This window comes from Sphaeramia orbicularis, chromosome 24 (genome assembly GCF_902148855.1).
Source record: "Sphaeramia orbicularis chromosome 24, fSphaOr1.1, whole genome shotgun sequence".
In the NCBI taxonomy this organism is placed as follows: Eukaryota; Metazoa; Chordata; class Actinopteri; order Kurtiformes; family Apogonidae; genus Sphaeramia; species Sphaeramia orbicularis.
The window spans coordinates 7888346-7902509 of NC_043979.1; the positions used below are offsets into that span (position 1 = coordinate 7888346).

Here is a 14164-nt window from a genome sequence, read left to right on the forward strand (position 1 = left end):
TTTTTTCCTTTTTTTCTTTATTTTTTTCCCCCTCCGACATATTCTGTTTTTCAAAACACAAGAAAATTACTCTCACCTAGTGCCCAAAACAACTTTTCACAGTTGTCTCACTGGCTGTCCCACATGAAGTCCATTACAATAAATGAGTGTCTTTCTTTGACATTAGCATAAATAAGTGTTTGTCTTTGTAATACCCTGAAGAAGGCGCATGCTGATACATGTAGATGTTATTTTACGCCAGCACTGTCGATTTTTCCAACCGTAATGAGTGCCCTGATTTCTCTTTCCCTTGGATTGCATGATGATATTTGAGATTGTGCAAAATCTTAAAAGTGTTGGACAACTTTTTTCCACAACTGTATGTATGCTGTGATAATAAATAGCCTAATCGTAAAACATTAAGTACATCTTTAACACTGTTTAATGTCATGGAATACATTATTGTTTTTTGGTTAATTTTTCTAAGGTTTCAGGAACAATTAAGCAGTGTGGCTCAGTCTTTCACCAAAGAGGTCATTCTCCTGCCAGACCATACATCTACACATGTGCCGAGGCGTGACAGTAAAGCTTGGCTCTTTGAAAATGGACATATAAAATCTGCCTTGGAATTTTCCTGTGACTGGGACGCTGACAAAGTAATGCAGACAATAATGATGGCTTTCCAGCCAAATGTGGAAGGGTGCAGGTAAGTTTTTGATCTGTCTTGTCACATTTGTTACCTGTTTGATAATGGTATTTTTGCAACAGTAACATGACATTCTGTAGTTGGAAAGGTTTTGAATTTATTGTTGTTTACATCCCTTGTGGCAGCTGCTCATTTCTGACAAGCTGGCAAGGATATGTAACTACACAATTTTGGTTTTGACAAACCATTTTTGGTCAAATTTCTTCTCACAACTAGCTTTAAAATTGCATTCAAATGAGTTGAACTGATTAACTGAAATTGACAATGTAGCCTCCATGTCTATGTGCAAACAAATGTGCTGAAACTAAAGCCTTTCCATAGGTTTCTGTAGTGTACCTTAACAAGTTTCATATACAGCATGCTTTTCTTTCATTCCCTCAGGTTACAAATCTTGATGCCGTGCCACTACAAGTTAGTTCAACCATCCCTTATCTCTAATCAGACTTTGAATGGACACCTTGTGAGAAAACTGTTTCATCAGAAGTCAATTTATGTCAGGCCTGACAAGGTCATTCTAAGTGAGGAAAAAGAATCTGTGAGTAGTGCTAAAGATTTCAAGAAATGTGACAATGACAATTGCAATGTATTTTTTACTGGCTATTTTGAAATACTGTTATGCTATGCTCTGACAAAGTTTGTTAGTATAATTTTATTGAATGGATCCATAAAGTTTGTTTTACTTCTCTGCTATAATTGACAGTTATGTTCTGAGGAAGACAACCGGACAAACAGCCATGATTTCACAGAAATATCAGAAACTGACAAACATGGTAAATATAATTTTTTTCTACATGCATCCACAAAAAAGCTGAGAATGATGTTGGTTCTTTCACAGCTGGCTGTGCAGGGTAATGTGCATATGACTTTAATGATGAAGGCTTAAAAGCAAGTGCAGGCAGGTAGTTACAGGTCCCAGTTAGAGTTCAGGCACAGGTATATGTAGCAACTCCAAAGCAAAAATACAAGGTAAGAAACCAACATTAGGCTTGTTAAAGATGAACTGGACCTTGACTGTTAAAGTGGCCAAGACCATGGGGTGTGACAAATCTGCAGTGTTCTTGATTAGTTTTCAGCAGCCTTCAGTCATTGCAAGTCACTTTGGAAGTCACAGCAACCCTTACATCCTGTTAAATCAGATTCTGCTCCATTAAAATGTAATCGGACTTCTGTATCAGTTTGTCTGCAGTGTACAGCTATTTCAATACTGACAGGGTAATCAATTGAAATGTGAAAAAGGAATGTATAAAATACATTAATACTCAGAGGACAATGGCTTTCACTATTAATCAGTCGGATGCAGTCAGGGCTTTACATCTGTACAAATGTGAGAATCGACTAAACGTCACAATCAACAACACAATATGTATACTAACAGCATAAACTTTTGAATCGGAAAAATCAAAATCTGTCCCTCAGAAATGACGTGGTTATGTAAAATGTCATAGTTCAGTCAACAACCAATCAGGTGAGGGCTAAGTGTTTCCCATGTTCTTGGTCTGCAATTGGTTCAGAGCAACTGCAGCACCTGGCTCTAAAAACTATGGTTTTGTGTGGCTATCATTGCTCATGCGTGTAAGACATTGGAGCAAATTGGTGTAAAGTCAGACACAAATCTAACAAGCCTATTGCAACTTTTAATCTATTGCTAAATTCATGCATTGTACAACCTCAAGATTTGGTCTGATGCTGACGCTGTTACTCAAATGTTACTCAAAATCTAAATATTAATCTGTTTTACTATGTTCTTGCAGTCACTGAAAGCATGCCTGGCATTCCCAAACATGTTGTGTCAGCTAACTCCATTGTTGAGGCCCCATCCTGCTTTAGTGGTGATCAAGTTGTCTGGTGTGTTGATACCAAAGATATTTCCACCGATGCACCCTCCATCTCAGCTGACACCCTAACGCTGTCCACTAGTGCTCCTGTCATTATTGATGAAGAGACTCTCACCCCATCCAGTGGAACTTCTGCTATCTCCAGCGGCAACACCCATCACTTGCTGATCTGTCCCACTGCCAGTGCTAGTGCTGACACTCATTTGTCCTTCACCAATATCTCCAGTGTGTCTCATGGTCTCAATCAGCCCAGTGCATCTGGCAGTAGTTTGTCCAGCACGTCCTACAGGTATATCTTTTTAAAAATGTTCTGGTCTCTTTTAATGGTCCGGAATTCATAACTATTGGCCATATTTACAGTCTAATTTTTGTATTACAATAGATGTTCTTTACTTGATACTGTGATTCTCTAGTAACGCACTGTCCGTTGGCGTTATTAGACCATCAACATCTTCGTCCTGTGAAACTGTCATATCATATTTGTAGCTCTATGTCATTATAAAATGATACTGTTTTATTTTGTAGTGCATACCTCGACCTATTTGAGGAAGAATACCACTCTGATGACCCTGATCTCCAGGAAGCCATTTCAAGGTCTTTGGATTGCAGAGTAAATGAGAGGTTAGTAGAAGATGTTATATAAAGTGTAATTTATTTAAATTGTATTGCAGTATAAAACTTTGTGTGGACTAGTACAAAGATTAACTAGACAGCTGCAAGGTAACTATGATTAGCAAGCAGAATTTTAAGCATATGAGTGTTAAATGACAAGAAACAACTTTTTCATATATGAAAAAGACCATTGAAGCAAAGATGACAGTGAGTCGTCACTTGGTCCCTTAAAAGCAGGCTGCAACCCAAGTTGGTCAGAAATATCTTTATGTATACCTTTTTTTTTTCTTATGAGATATGCATTCATTTCTGAAGTCATATTATCAACATTTATTTTAAAGCCATGGTATAAAATTTCTCAGTGACAATTATCCATGCTATGATAAATTTTATGATATGCACATGTGTGATTTGTAGTCAGTGTTGTAAATGATTGCATTGCTCTTCACACTTTTTGTGATAAATTACTAGATAAGGTAATTCAAGATAAACAAGAGAAAGTAAAACTCTGACCTTTTTCTATCACAAATGTTTTTGTAAAACTTTCATAAACATTGCTTACAATCTTAGGAATATTATATTATAGCTCAGTGGGCGAGTTAATATCATTTGCACTAACTACATTGTGTTATGAAAATTTCAGTGATTCAAGGATGGCTTTAGAGACAATTGCCGAACAGATTTCTTCAAGGGTCATTGATGCCTGCACTGTACACTTCAATATCATAAGAAGAAATGTGTGGGATGGTGCATCCAGAGCAGATCAAATTTTTCACCTGAGAAGAAGGTGGATGTGAAGATTACAGATGACTACGGAACATCTGAGGGTGCTGTGGACAATGGAGGACCTACTCTGGAGTTTTTCTGACTTTGTCTTCATGAAATTAAGGACAAAATTGGCATATTTGAGGGTCCACCTAATGCAAAAGTCCTCACATGCAACGCTAAAGGTACTTATGAATAAATTAGTTTATATTGCTGCAAGAGGACTCTATTGCATTTCTTTTGGCTTAATGGATACATTGCATCTTAAGATTTGTGAGGAAATGTAAATACTTTGGAGTTTTCTATTATACTGACACTGGGAAAGGAGCTTTGGCATAAAAATTAACCAGCTTTTTGTACATGTGACTGTTTTTGTTTTTTGTTTTTTGGATGTAACCACTTTTTGTGATGTTTACTTTCATTTGATAACAGGGATGAAAGACAATGGATACTTCTATGCTGGTCAGATCATGGCAATGTCAATTGCCTATGGGGGACAGAGTCCATGTTTCCTGTCTGAACTCTTGTACGAGTGTCTTCAAAAGGGTCCAGACAATGTAAAGGTCACAGCTGAACATCTTACTGATGAAGAAACAAGGTCACAGGTGTTGTCGGTGAGCACATTTTTCTGATTCTATTGAATTTCTAATGCAGTTATTTTGCCTGTACACATTAACATGCAAGGTAAACGGTAAAGCTAATAGTTGTTGAAGCTTCTAAATAATGGGGTCAACGAAAAATCACTACCTTCCTATCCTTTTGTTTTTAGATCTTACAGGCTGAGACTGAAACGCAACTGCAAGATGCCGTTGCACAAGCCGCCAGCTTGATCAGCCTTGCTGGTCACAACGTTCGCATAACACTTGCAAACAAACAAGAGACTGCTTTGGACTTGGCTCACTGGTATGTCCTTCAGCGGACCCGTGCACATTTTGAAAGGTATGTTCATGTCTGAGCACATAATGGTACATTGGCAAAAAACAAACGATTGTCAGTTGTAGTAAAATGGTAGAAATGGAAAAGATGAGAGAAAATCAAATACAAGGAAAAAGCTTAAGTTTTGTACAAAGAATGCTACTGCAGTGTATATAAAAGATTCAAGATATACAATTTTCTATAACACCAGTCCAAGCAGACATATAATTTTCTGCAATTCATTGAGGGAACTTACTAAATTAAACATGGACAAAACTTGCATCACAGGTTTCTAGTCACAAACACATTACGATTTATTTTCTTTTGACTAGGTTCAGAGACGGCCTAAAATCTCTAGGTGTCCAAGATGCTCTCCAGAGAAACCCTATACAGATGAAGTGTCTTTTTGTGAAGGCTGAAAAGGCTTTAACAGCGACAGATGTGGAGAATCTCGTCCAGATCATTCATTCTGAAAGGGGAAGTAATGCATTCCAACGAGAATGCCGGGCCCTGGCTTTCTGGCAAGACTACCTCCAGGATGCTGAATGTAAGTTTTCAATTTGCAGTGTTTCAATGTAAGACATTGTTTAGGCTGAAGCTCCAAAGGGGGCAGAGCCATGTTGATTTTGTGTTTACTGTTGTCTGCTGAGGCTATTATTTCCATGAGCTGGAATTAACTTCTGTCTTCCAAGTTCAGGTGTGGTGATGTCCGATTCTTTCTTCCCTGTCCTGTTCTACAAAAACACCCTAAAGATTTTTTTTTCTTAATAAGTGCACTTATTAATATTGTGCTGAAACCAGATGTGGTTTTTCATTTTGGATGTCATAATGTAAGAGTAGTTTCTTTTCTTTCTTTTTTTTTTTTTTAAAGCTTACATGAAAGCAAAATGTGCTTTACTTACAAGTCTGTTCTAGCTGTTCTCCAATTTATCTTTATCCACATAGTCTTTATTTACACATTACTTCTGATCATCAGTAATCTCATTGTGTAAATATTATGTGAAAGCACCAATAATAACCATATATTATCGCTGCAATATCAATATTGATGCATTTGGTCAGTAATATTGTGATTCTACTTTCTCCATATCACCCAACCCTAGGATACCGTAGAGGGCCTCACCTGTGCAAAGGTTACAATATTGTGACCTTCATTATGGCTGTGTGTAAATAATAGCTTATTTATGTATCAGCAGACCATCCAGCAGTTGGTGTTAATCAATGCTATCTTTCCCTGCTAATTAAACACTTTTTTTTTCTGGCATTATAGCAAACCCTTAGACATTACTGTCATGGCAATAAATAAAAAATCTAGTGGTGGTTAAAGGGAATTTAACTACTCGCCCCTCTTACCTGTCTTTAGTATCATTCCAGATCAGGGGTGCCCAGTTTTGGTCGAGAGCTACTATCCTACGTGTTTTTAGATGTATCCCTGTTCCAACATATTCAACGGTCGTTATCAGGCTTCTGCAGAGCTTAATGATAGGCTAAATCAAGTGAATCGGGTGTTTTTAGAAGAGGGAGAAATCTAAAACTAGGATAGGATAGTAGTGCTCGAGGACCAGGATTGGGCACCTCTGCTCCAGATGTATAATTATGTACTCTATAAAAAGACAAGTAGACGTGGTTCTCATCTACTTTTGTTTTTTTTTTTTTTTTCACAGTTGAAAAAGATGTCCATCTGGAGGATATTCTTGTGTTCTTCACTGGATGTGACAGCATTCCAGCACTGGGTTTCTCCCCAAAGCCAAGCCTCGAGTTCATCACCTATTCCCGATTTCCAGTGGCCAATACTTGCGAAAACATTCTTCACATACCAATTCATTTAGTCTACTCTGACTTCAAAGCTGATATGAATTTTGCCATACGGAATTCACCAGGATTTGGAAGAGCATGAGGTATTATGGAGGGCTTGAAGAGGTTGAGCGCTTGAGTTATGAGGAAGACATGTAGTTCCTGTTTCATTTAGTTTTTTTTATACAAATTCAGCATAAGAATAGGCACAAATAGTCAAACAATTTAAGTTAAATTTGATATATCTTAAGCCCTGGTTTTGTGTTCAAAATTAAATAATGTGCAGTTGAACTTTTTTTTTTTAGTTGAGAAATGTGAGGCACTTTGTTGACCACTACTGAACAACTATGTTTGTCTCCACCCCTGGCAATGTTGGTTGATTAGTACCCCTACAAGGAACTGTAAACAAAATACACAAATTAAGCATTCAAATTTATAAAATCACTATTAGTTTAGGTTGTGACAATGCCATGTTTAAGGTTTGGATTGTAAAGGCATAATTTTCAATAATAAGGTTGGTTAGGAAAAGGTCAAAGGGTTAAATAAGAATATAAATGACAATGGTCATAGTTACTATCAAACACTGGGTTAGTTACAAATGGTGTTTACATTTTGTTTGAAATGGGAGACAAACAATGGCCTCCTGTAATGTAAAGCTCAACCCCCATTTCTATGGCAGGTTGTTCCCCCTCATGCATTGTGCATTGGATCTCTAACAAAGTGTTCTATATTCCTGGTTTGCATGTACTGACTTATTGTCCTTAAGTATCTGTTGTGAAATAAAGGCACACCAGACTTTAGATGTCATTTCTTTTTATTTCAAGTTAAGTATACACATTTTTAGATCTTAAAAAGCAGGCTTCATCTTCAATATGGTGCAATAACACATTATGTATGATACAAAATACACACTACATTCAGTATTTATATGGTCATAACAATTGGGTTTGTCATGAAACAAGTGTATTTTAAGCTGTAAGTGTATTAAGAATATACTATTTCTGTCCAAGGACCTGCAGACTCTTGTCCATCTTTGTCCTTTAAAAGGCACGAGTGAAGGTTAAAATAGTCTTTGCAAATCGAGTGTCTTACAAAATATCAGCATAGAACTTTGATTTTCTCACAATAACGTTGTATAATCCACTGGTCATCTGTCTGACATCACTGTAACTACTGTGAGATGAACAGCAACGTATTTACTTGGTAGATTAAGCATTTATTTCAAGCAGGTTACATGCTGAGAGAAAAAGTTCTATCCCATGATTTCCATCATCCTCCAAGGGATTAATTGGCCCCAACTCAACATCCCACTGGTGATCATAAGGGTATTGCCCATGCACCTGATATGCTGTTCTTTGATGTTGAGGAAGTTGAAGCATCCCAACCGTCCACAGTTGCAGTGGTGACCAGCTTTCCATTGTTCGTAAGCTGTGGTTGTTCCACTGTCTTACAAACTCATCCACAGATCTATTTATCCTTGGAAGGTAAACATGGTGAAGAAACCTAATATGAAGTGGATCAGTGCTATCTAAAATTCCAAAATTTTCCATAAAGAGGAAAAGGTCTTTAAAGTATGCTGACACAACCCTGTTGAGTTCTCCCCATAATCTTTCAGTTCTTTGATTATGAACACTACGTCCAACCATAAAACTCCCCCTATTTGCCCCTCGATTTTGTATCATAACCTTGCAATATCAATATTCTCACTACCAGCATCACCCCTGACATGTTGCGGGAGCCCAAAAACATCAACAGCACGCTGGAAAAGTTGTAATGCAGTTGATGCTCTGTTGTCTGTGCAGCATCTCAGGTAGGTAATGCAGCGACTATATCCATCAACTCCTCCATGAAAGACAAATCCCATGGATTTATCTTGTGGTTTGTGTCAATATGCCTAGAATAAGAGGAAATGCATCATTATTATTTTGATTATTATGAACCACATTGAATATACTGCATATCAAAATGTACCGTCTTTGACTCTTCTAGGCTACTTGGTGATAAAACTTCCCAACCCCAAAGATCATGCATGTGTACAAAGTAAAAAAAATTATGTAGCACCTTACATTATAGCTCAGTAATAATGTAGCAATTTGTGAAAATTTAGAATAAGTACTTACCATGATATTGCATAAATTATGTTTATTGTTGTAACTTGTTACCTGACAAGATTTATGGTTGTTTCTGTGTAACTGCCATAAATCTGCCTGCAAAATACTAAACTACCTTTTCAGCATTTTAGGGGCAGTAGTTCAATCACCACACATCAGTACTTGCCCCTTCCTAGTCGCTACTGAGGTGCCTTTGGCCTTTGAGCAAGGCTCTTAGCCTCAGCTGCTCCAGTGGTGCTGCCAATTGCCCATCTGATCAAACTCTTTATAAACTGGGCAGCTTGTGTAAACCCTCAGTCTCAAAGCTTCTTACGACTGTCATGTGTTGTTCTTTGGTTGCTCATAAGCCATTCCTAGTGTCGCATACTTGAAGATATTTTTATTTTAAACACGCAGAAGATATTTTTATTTCAAACACGCAGAGATTTTACAGCATAACATGAGTAACTCTGCTGTTACTTCATTAGTGTAATACTACTACATATTTCTGGTTGGCAGAGTGCTCACAAACATCAAACTCCATCTGCTGGGGAAACTGGGTTACTACATTAGTACTGCACGCTTATATTCTACTGCAAAACCAGTAGCTTCCCCTCTCTTAAACCTTTTTGAATACTGTAAATAAAACTTTTTTTTAAAAAAGTATAATCTTGTAAAAATATGTATATAGTGACTTATACCTTAATGAAATTTACAAAACAGCACATACCACACTTGATTTGGGATAGAAACATTGTAGACCCTCCGCTGAATTGCCCTCCGTCCTCTTAACATTCTTCCTACTGGATCGACAATTCTTAATCGCTCTCACACTCGCCATCGTTGAACTCGGATTCCTCTCCCTCTCAAACTACCAGTGATGTAAGTCTCTCCAGAGCCAGGGGTTTGTCTAAGAACCTCATTGATAAGATAATCAAGATCATCATTTGAAATGTTATTGAAATTCCCGTAGTCCAGTAAACCAAGCTGTGTCCTGTGGTTGTACAGTGTTCGAATGTTGACAGACAGTATTCGAGATATGGCCATCCAGCTAAATCCTAAGTCCCGCATGTTAGTCAGTTGAGCAGCTGTTATGTTGTACCTTAAAAGAGAAAAAAATAAATAAAATGCGTTAATGTGTGTGTAAATACTTGCTTACAAAGAACACTTCTGCATTAAAAGAGTTACACTCAGCAGCCAAAATTATTCAGATTCACTTGCTTTGGTCTTCCTCTCTGAGATGCAGAATGTGTGTCCATACAATGCCTTTGTATATCAGCTTCTGCCTGAAGTGTTATTTCAGCCAACATCTCCTGAAGTAACGCGTAAATTCTTTCAAGATTCATGCATAATGTTCTTTCAACAAGGTTTTGTTGAGCATTATTACCCACAAGCAATAAGAACATCGCAACAATGGTAATATGATCCTCAAGGTGACGCAATATAACCTCCAAACTGTTTGTGTCATTTGGAGTACGGCCAGGTGACGCAAAAAAGTTGTCGAGTTCAGCAAAGTATTGGAATATTCCAACTGAAGCCATGTTGCAAAGCCAGGGAATTCAGAAGAGTATCACTTTGATGACAAGTAAATGACTTGAATTCACTCAGTATTTTCAAATGTATGTATACTTATTCAAACTTCATTCCATATATATCAGCTTTCATTCCATATATATCAGCTTTCATTCAAAATATTCAATCTTCATTCCATATATATCAAGTAATTTTTACAAGTGTCCAGTTGGGGGTGAAATCGAGTGCACTCCAAACGCACTTGGTACTCTATTGAGCCTGAACCAGATCAAACGCACAACGAGTTTTACTCATGGTGCAAGTACCAACTCCCATCATGCATTGCAGAGTGGCCATTACTCAAGATTTGCAAGAGGGTCTAGGTTTTTTTTTTTGAAACTAAACGTATTTATTTGCTTTCATACAAAATACATAGTAATTATGACATATACAACATAATGAAGATATAACGAAGTAAACAACGATTGAACAGAACAGAAAATTACAGAACATTGCCAGGGGACAAATACATGTATGGAAAAAAAAAAATCTACTTTAAAGTTATAAAATGTAAATAAATCAGTGGTCTTAACAGCTTTTTTTTTTTTTTAATTTTCAGAACAAGAGTCTAGCTGTGGAAGCCGGTAGAAAATGGAGCTCCACTTCCGTTCAGACCATGTGACCTCCACTCAAACCCAGAAATACACCACTTTTATTTATTTACATCTTTAAACGTACAAAACTCTCGATGGGATGCAGCACAAAGACAAAAAGGGACGAGCAAGGCTGCTTATTAACAAATTAAATATGTATGTCACTGAAAGAGAGAGAAACGACAATACACAAAAGCGCATTTTATCAAAGTTATAGATATGTAGAAACATCTTCACATATAAGGCTTCCATTTCCTTTGAGTCCTTTAGGAGTGACAAAGACAAAAACAAGGCTCTTAGCTCAATGTTCAACACACAAAGGAAAGAATTTTTATTTTGTATTTACGTTTATGAATGTGGTATTTACCCATAATTATGTAACAAATTGTGAAGAGTTCCTTTGGAAAATTATGTTACTTGTTCTACATTAGTTACTTTATCAGTTTTCATTTTCAGCCAGTCTACTATGTCTTTCCACAAATAGTTTGTAATTGAACACGAGTAAAAAAAAAGCGATCATTATTTTCCTCTTCCTGAAAGCACAATCCATATGGTTAGGGTTACTTTTGAAATGTATTCCTCTACAGATTACAGAATACACTCCCAAAAAGTAATCTGTACTATAATTCGTTACATTAATCAATCTGAGTATTGTAATCCTAAAACTTGGAATAATTTCACATTTTCTTGAATTTTTATACCATATGAATGTAGCAAATCTCACCAATTTTATTACATTGTGGGGCTGAGGCTGCTTTCACTTGGAATCAATGACAGTGGATGGAGACACTGGGTTTATTTTCAGTTGAAAGATTTCACTGACAGTCACTTTTTCTTTAGTTTTCTCTGTTTTTGACTAAAGATTCTAGATTCAAAGTGTTTATTGCCATGTGTAAACAGGTTTCCCTGTACAAGGAAAATCTTATTTTGCCATTCACACTGAACGCCACAAGAGTTTAAGTATAAAAAAATTGAAGAGAATAATTAAACTAGGATGTTACACACCAAAACAAAGCGTTAATTAAAAATGACATGCAATAGAAAAAAGCATAAAAATATAAACTAGTATTACCAAGAGAAAAAAAATTATATTTAAATAAATGTGCAACATCTGGTAATTGTGTAAATTGTCAGACACATGGCACAGAGAATGTGCAAAACTGCCTGAGAAAAGTCAGATGTTAATGTGCAGAATTATCAGAAATACAGTCTGAACAGTCCAAGATAGCAGTATGACATATGATTCTATGATAAACAGTATGATATATGATAAACAATATGATATATGATAATCAGCGTGATATATAAGGTGCATAAAATATCAGAGATATAATAATCCTCAACTTTAATCTGAGATTTATGAACACCTACATGATCAGTGATTTATATGGGAAAATACCTGATTTACATTTAAAAAAAAAAAAAAAAAAAGAAGCCGAAATACAGAGGATAATATTATAATGGTGATCAATCATTTTACAAAGGTTAAATAAAATTAATTTAGGACTGCCACCAAAGTAGTACTGGGGCCTTTATGGGTTAATACACAGAGCTTTGTGTGTATACTTTATTTTAAGTTTTTACTTGACTCAACGTATCACCCTGGTACTTGAAATATGGTGCTTGAATTTCAGTGATTCAAAATTGCTAATTTGATAAAAGCACAAGCAACTTTACACTGCAGTTTGCAGGACTTTTTTTTTTTTTTTTTTTTCAATCACTCAACAAGTGCATGTGTCCTCTGGCCTTACAACAACACTTGGGCACATGTTCAGTAATATACAACAAACATCAACTATTTTAGAGGGTAACCTCACCCTCACATGGAAGCAACAAACTGACTGGTGTCCTCCAACAGTACTTGCTACACAACTGCATATTACCCTTTCTTGCATGGATTCTAAGGTGTGATATAACATGTGTCTCTTCCACGTCTTTTGCATCAAGCTGTCATCTGCCTTTAGTGAAACCCCCACGCTGGTCTTCCTCTGCAGCTCTGCTTCATCTTCACATCTCCTGGACACTGTCAGATGACATCTGCGTTGTCGTGGACATGTTGGTGTGACGATGTGCTGGCCCTTTCAGAGTTACCCAAAAGACAGGCTGGAGCCCAAGTCTGGATGAGCCTGGTCCATCTCATATGCTGGTTTACCTTGGGGAAAGCATCGGCGTTCAAATAAAGCATTGCAATTGTCAGTGGGCAGTAGTGCGTCAATTTAAATGAATTTAAATGACAAACCATACTGTTAAAAAAAATCAACATGCTTTACTCCTCCCCAGAGTGATAATTACTTTAAAATAGTGAATTTGGCACGATATACCAACACAAAAGTCTTATAATTGAGATGGCATCATAGTGAGTGTCTGGTGTTGTGTCAGTTTGTCATCCTTTACTATCCACTACTAGTTCTGGCTAATACACATAGACCATAGATGAACTACAGACACTTATCACAGGGTCAAGTACAGTTTCTACACATGACTTTAAGCTTATAAATACACAAATATCACTTTCTGCACTTTACTCTGACACAAATGATTAATGAACTTAATAAACCACTCACTATTGCTGTTAACCAGTCTTTCCCTGTTTAATTACCATTTTTAATCTCTAAAACACCCTTTGAACGGTGACTTAAAGAATTGTATTTGAATGTATTGATACCGTACATTTAACAGTGATCTGATATCTATCCTTAGTAACCAGTCCTGGTCTAGTTTGAACCAATACGCACATGTTAAAGGTCATCAACTATGGTATTAGCTTAGCAACTGCATTAGCATGGGTCCAGGTCCACACTTGTAATCAGACTCATAAACACTCATGTGTTTGACATGTCTTGGTCAGAGTGTGTGTCTTCTGTACCTCTTGTCCATGTGTGACTCTTCCTTTAGTTCATGGTAGTTTCTATCAGACACATACAACATGTTCTTTTGGACCTGAGTTCCACTGAGCAGCGTCCACCACATTAGCTCATAGCCGAACACAACTGGGCTTTAGCTTCACAACGAGTCCCCTCAGAGGGTAGTTCAGAAGAAATACTACGGTTCTATGTGTGTGTTCAATTAGAACAGTTTACCTGCAAAACACAAGATGTGGTTACTAACCGGTGCGGACTTGTTGACAGGTTCTCAGCTTTGTCACGTACTGACCGAACTGACCGCTGTATGTACGACCTGCACCTACTGATGCACAAGGCACCCTCTGCTGGTCAGAGGAAATAGAGCTTTTACAACACACGAGAAGAACAGAACGGGAAGCTTACGTAAGTAGGCCACTCTGCAGTTAGCACCAGGGCCGGA

The 14164-nt window shown here is 37.1% G+C and overlaps 1 long non-coding RNA gene across 1 annotated transcript; it reads left to right on the forward strand.

Moving 5' to 3' along the window:
- The first annotated feature begins 2704 nt into the window (after window positions 1–2704).
- LOC115414604 (uncharacterized) lies at window positions 2705–3908 on the forward strand. The gene is made up of 3 exons (XR_003934682.1): window positions 2705–2809; window positions 3046–3141; window positions 3776–3908. It is a non-coding gene; the product is annotated as an uncharacterized LOC115414604 (long non-coding RNA).
- Window positions 3909–14164: the final 10256 nt, after the last annotated feature.